We start from the raw sequence: 5958 nt of genomic DNA, 5'->3' as shown, positions 1-5958 counted from the left end.
CCACTGGTTTGGGTCTGTTTTGGGTCTCCGTTTTCAGTTGTCCCCCTCCTACAGTGCGGCTATTGCCAGTATCACTCCACCCCCTGTTAACAATAAGTGTTAATTAGGTGTCAACGATAGCCATGTGATGTGAGTATCAGTCACATGGAGGCAGGGCTTAAAAACCTGAATTTTGCCTGATACTCTCAGATTGAAAAAGTCTCTTGAAGGAGAGACGAAACGTTTCATTAGAGAAGAACCRGTCCAGAAGACCTATACAATTTTTTTCATTTTGATTTTTTACCTGGATTACTGGGATGCATCAGGACATTTATCAAATTTGGCAAAAATCAACAGTGAATCTTTTAAACTCATCTAAAAAATAACCCCAAAATCATTTAAGTGAGTCTTTCCAGTAATATTTAACAAAAGTTGTGCTTTTCACTGTAGAAGAGGGATTCCCTACAACAAAAGGGGATTAACGTCACGTCATCTTTGTTTCTCAGTATAAAGACGACTTTCAGGTAACATTTGGCACTGCAGCTCCACCTGTGGAAAAGGTAATTTATATAAAAAGAAGTCCAACACTTTTACAGCCTAAATGAAAACCTTCACTGTCTAAGTAAGCATTTTTGTCAACATCTTATTTACTTTTAATTTTGTGTCTCAAAAAGGTCAAATTATCACAAAAAAAGAGAAACCTTTCAGTTATGTTCTTGTCTGGTTAAAGTTACAAACACGGTGAAAAGATATATAAAAAAAAAACGAAGCCAAAATTTTCTGCACAAATATTAGTTTATGGTGAACTCCCATTGTTAAATAAAATGCAATATAAACAAGCTTAAGAACATACTGTACAGTAATTAAGAGATGTAAAAATAACTAAAAACAAACATATCTAAATAGAAAARGGCTGTTAAAAATTGAAGTTGATTCAATGATAAGAAAAGTCCTTCAGTAAAAGTCATTAAACTGCTCACAATAATCAGAAAAGTAAAAGCACTTGAACACAAACTTGYATTTATGCCAACTGGTTCCACTAAGCTGAGTTGGTTCAGTGAATTCAACACTTCATTTTTTAGGTTAGGTTAGGGTTAGGGTAACAACTTTTCATGATGAGTTCCGGTCATATTTGTAGCGTGTAATCGGTTGGTAAACTTTAAAGTAAAGAAGTAAAAGTTTATGCTTCGAATGAAACTTAATAAAGTGATTGTTATGATTTAAAACATATTTGGCAAAATTACAGATCCTCAAAAATAAAATTACTTCAAGTAATTGTAATTTATTAACCTCTGGCAATTAAAAAGCACAATATTTTATTTAGCACTTCTTGACACTTTTAGTGAAAAAATTAACATTTCACCAGAGCAGAATTTGTTAAAAAAATTATTTTATGTTATTTACTTATTTTTTTATTTTTGTTACAGCACTGAGGTCAGGACTTTGGAAACGTCTAATATGTTATTTCATTTCTTTCACAATCAACACTGATGTTTGTGGTCTTTGTACTGCTGAGAKTCCAGACACATTTGAAACTGATTAGATGAAAGTTTTGGGAATGGTCTGGGTAATTCTGATGGTTTTGTTGTTGTTGTTGATGTTTAACACTCCTCTTCAGTAAATATGGGTGACTCTAAGAAGAACGTGAAAAGAAAGACACTCACGCTGTGTCCTTAAGTCGGCCCGTTGTCCTGAGGTCTGCAACTTTTCTAACCGAACAGCTGCTGGCTTATCAGTATCATAAAAAAAAGCTTAAATAAGCACGGGAGCACAAAAACTGGACTGTGGAACACTTGAAATTGGTCATGTGTTCTTATGTGTCCAATCCAATAAAACGGTAACTGTAACAGATAAGAAAATGTTTAACACATCGAAAAAAAGCTTTGGATAAATTGAAAGATGACTTGAAAAAACAAAATTGGATAGATGTATTTATTAATGATGTCAACAGAGCATATGATGTATTTATGAAGACTTTGGGAGCTTTGTATGAAAAACACTGTGTACAAAATTTTGCCAAGAAAGATGTCATGGACAAGCCATGGATGACCAAAGGGTTAAGAAATGCCTGCAAAAAAAAAAAAAAAAAAAGAATAATTTGTATTCAACTTTCCTGAAATTAAGAACAAAAGAAGCAGAAGACAGATACAAGAAATATAAAAACAAATTGGTATGGATGTTAAGAAAACATAAGACGGAATATTACAGTGATTTATTAAGCAAAACTAATGGTGATACTTAAGCAACATGGGGAGTAATGAATAGTGTTTTAAAAAAACATAAAGTACAATCAAGTATTTCACAATACTTTGTTAAAGAGAATAATGATCTTTAGGATCCAAATGATAGCTAAAGAATTTAATCATTWTTATGTTAATGTTGGTCCAAGTCTTGCTGCTCAAATACCAAATGCTGATAATGACACGACTGAAACAATCAGGGGTTGTGCAAACAGCATCTTTCTTGGTGAAACAAATGAGGAAAAAATAATGAGTATTGTAAATAAGTTTAGGGATGAAAGGTAAAAAGACTGGTGAACATGGACATGATGTTTGTTAAGGAAATAATGTCTTATGTTATTAAGCCCTTTACATAAGTAATTTATAATTTTCAACAGGAACATTTCCAAACAACATGAAAATAGCATGGTAATTCCCATTTATAAAAATGGTGAGAAATGCATATTTAGTAATTACAGACTAATATCCTTATTACCACAGTTTTCTAAAATCTTGGAGAAGTTGTTTGCGATCAGATTAGACCAATTTCTCGATAAAAATAATATCTTAAGCAGCAGTCAATATGGATTTAGAGCCAATAACTCTACTTCAGTGGCTCTTGTGGAACTTACAGAACATGTAACAAATGCTATTGATCAAAAACAATATTGCGCCAGTATTTATGTTGATTTGAAGAAAGCATTCGACACGAGTGACCACAGCATTCTACTTGAAAAACTAAATAAATATGGGATTAGAGGACCAGCATTACAATGGATATGTAGTTATTTGGAAAATAGGGAACAGTTTGTACAAGTACACGATGTCAGATCTAAACTATGTGGAATCACATGTGAAGCTCCTCAGGGTTCTATACTTGGACCAAAGTTGTTTATCTTGTGAATGACTTGGCTAATGTGTCAGGGCTCTTTAAATGTGTTTTATTTGCAGATGATACCACATTTTTTTGCTCAGGTAAAGACATAGAACGGTCGTTAGAGAAAATGCTAACAGAATTTGTGAAAATACAAAACTGGTTTAAACGTAATAAATTATCACTAAATTTGGATAAAACTAATATGATATTCACAATGAACAAAAGAAACTGTTAATATTCCATTTAGAGTTGGTGGTGAGATAAATAGAGTCAGTGAGGTGAAGTTTTGGGTGTTATTATTGATGAGAAGCTGAAATGGAAACTTACTTACATGTAAATTACTTAAGAATAAAACTAGCTAAATCTATTGCATTGCTTTACAATGTAAGGGACTTGTTTAATGACAAAGCTCTGTATATCTTATATAATGCATTAATTGTTCAACACTTTATTGTGTTGAGGTATGGGGAAAGCATGAATTACACATCCTGTTTTTGTTTTGCAAAAAAGAGCAATAAGAGTAATTACTCGAAAAAACTACCATTATCCTTCTATGATATTATTCAGTAAACTCAAATTAATGACATTTTATGATTTGGTTGCTAACAATATTTTGTTAGTTATGTACAGTATAAGGCTCACCTAAACACAATGCCGATAAACTTTCAGAAAAACTTTACAAAGAGAGAGATCAGTTATAATCTTAAGGAGACAGAAATGTTCATGAAACCTAAGTTTAGAACATGTCTGAAAGAACGGTGAACCTCAATCCAAGGAGTGAGTTTGTGGAATAATTTGGAAGATGATGTCAAAAGTGCCACATCAATGTATATGTTAAWGAGCAAGATAAAGATTAGATTGTTTAAAAAAATATGAAATGGTTTTATAATGTAGCCATTCAATGTTTTGTCCTGGAAAGATTTGATGTTTTGTTTTGTTAACTGAAGATTATGATAGTTTGAATTTATACTTGAGAAAAAAAGGGGCAGATGAGATTTTTTCTTCTCTACTGCCTTTCATTTCATTTTATTTGTATTCTCTTTTTATTGTACATAGAATTTTTTTTTAATGAAATTAATAAAGTTTGAAAAATAAAAAAAGTGCTACAGGTTTTACTTTGCATTATTTTCCAAGAAGTTAATACTTTCTGGCTCAAACTGTGTAAGACAAGATATCATTCTCCTCCAGTCCAAACTTTTAGCGTAAGCCACGTAAAAAAGGTTTATGAAGAAGTCTAAAATGTTTTTAAAAATGTGTCTATTCTGTCAGATCTATCATTGCACAGATGATAATAGTAAAATACGTTAAATTGTGTTTTAAACAGGTCAGAGGTAAAGAAGCTTTTAACTGTCAAACCTGGAAATTTTTCCACATCCAGAGAGGACTTCTGTTTCCACAAACTAAGGCTTTCCTTTTTTTTTCCTGTTTCCGACAATTACCTTTCTTGATAAATGACTTCATGACACAACACTGGAGTCAATTGTAAAGTTTTCTGCGAAACACCTTCTCATTTTATAATCTGTAAATGACCCAGAAGCTACATTGCATGATGACAGCTACAAATGCAAACTAAAACACTTTTTTAAATTCATACAATTTAGTGTATTTGCAGAATTTTTATAGGCGTTTGTTAAATGTGTGTGATTGGACAATAAAACAAGAGGGTTTTATAAATCAGTTGAGCAAGGTAAAATTTGAAGTAAATAAAAGGCGACTGATTTATTTCTGTTGTGTGAATCAAATATTCCCCCAGTTGGGATAAAAAGAAACTGTTATTTTAGCTCTCTGCCCAAAGAAGACACTGATGAGGAGCAAAATTCTGAGAGGCTTTCAGCCATTAACCAACACAATCTGTACTTCTGATGTGAGAACACTGATTCAAACAACAACTTAGCACAAAAAGCAAATAAATTAGTGTTTGGTAGATTGTTTCTTTGTAACAATAAATCTTAMAGCAGACACCTAATTGGCAGCACCTGGAAGTAACAGAAACTCAAAAAACAAACGTCACTATTAACAGCAAAATAAACTGCTTGGCAGAGAAGAGTTGACAAGTTTTCATGTGTGCAACCCTCAGCTCTACTGCTCATCCCACAAATGCATGCTCCTTACGAATGTGGCACCATTTAACAGGGGAACCAACAGGTTTTCCAGTGATATAAGATTTATTGCAGAAAAGCATTGTTACAACAAATAAATATTCTACAAAACACTAATTTCCTTACTTGTTGTGCACATGTGGCAAGTGGTGATCTTCTGGGGCTATAACATTAAAGTTTGGTTGTCACCAACAACTTCACCCAGAAAATCAAAAGTCAAGACACAGGTACGGTTTTGCAAAAAGCAGGAGACAGTTTTCAAGTACAGAAAGTTGTTTTATTAAACACAAAATGTGAAAGACTGATTAAAAACAAACTACTAATGCTCAGCTACTGAGGCTTACCGGTAGGTGCCAACAGACCTGTTCTGGATGAGTGCCTCCCAAAAAGAAACTACAACAAACACACGTGAAACCACACTCCTTGAGTTTCCCTCCACCTGTGCTGATCACCGCAAGCATGCACACAAAAAAAGGGGGGACACCGCCATCCAGGTCAACCACACCACCYTCACCGGTCCTCAGCACTGAGCTAAAAGAATAAATACAAAATTAAAAACAGAAAACAAATACCAAAAAGACAGCAATTAWTTTACAGATAAAATTGGAAAGTTGTGGTTTAGAAGTAGTCTTTCATCAGCAGAGAAACAATTGATTCCACCAGACTGTTGGATAGTAAACCTCTGCTTCCCCTCCTCCGTGGCGTGGGCGTGTCTTCGAGCACCACACCTCAGTCAAACATTTTGTAGGAACACAGGAGAATCAAAATGAGGCAAAGCAGCAGC

At 33.5% G+C, this 5958-nt stretch overlaps 1 long non-coding RNA gene across 1 annotated transcript; it reads right to left on the bottom strand.

The window, feature by feature from the left end:
* Window positions 1-5429: 5429 nt before the first annotated feature.
* On the bottom strand, window positions 5430-5951 carry LOC106519191 (uncharacterized). Its single transcript, XR_001310412.1, has 2 exons — window positions 5855-5951; window positions 5430-5705 (listed from the first exon to the last, which is right to left on the bottom strand). It is a non-coding gene; the product is annotated as an uncharacterized LOC106519191 (long non-coding RNA).
* Window positions 5952-5958: the final 7 nt, after the last annotated feature.

This window comes from Austrofundulus limnaeus, unplaced genomic scaffold (genome assembly GCF_001266775.1).
Source record: "Austrofundulus limnaeus strain Quisiro unplaced genomic scaffold, Austrofundulus_limnaeus-1.0 Scaffold73, whole genome shotgun sequence".
NCBI lineage: Eukaryota > Metazoa > Chordata > Actinopteri > Cyprinodontiformes > Rivulidae > Austrofundulus > Austrofundulus limnaeus.
The sequence above is the reverse complement of the archived record's forward strand: the minus strand, read 5'-3'. Positions and strand labels throughout refer to the sequence as shown.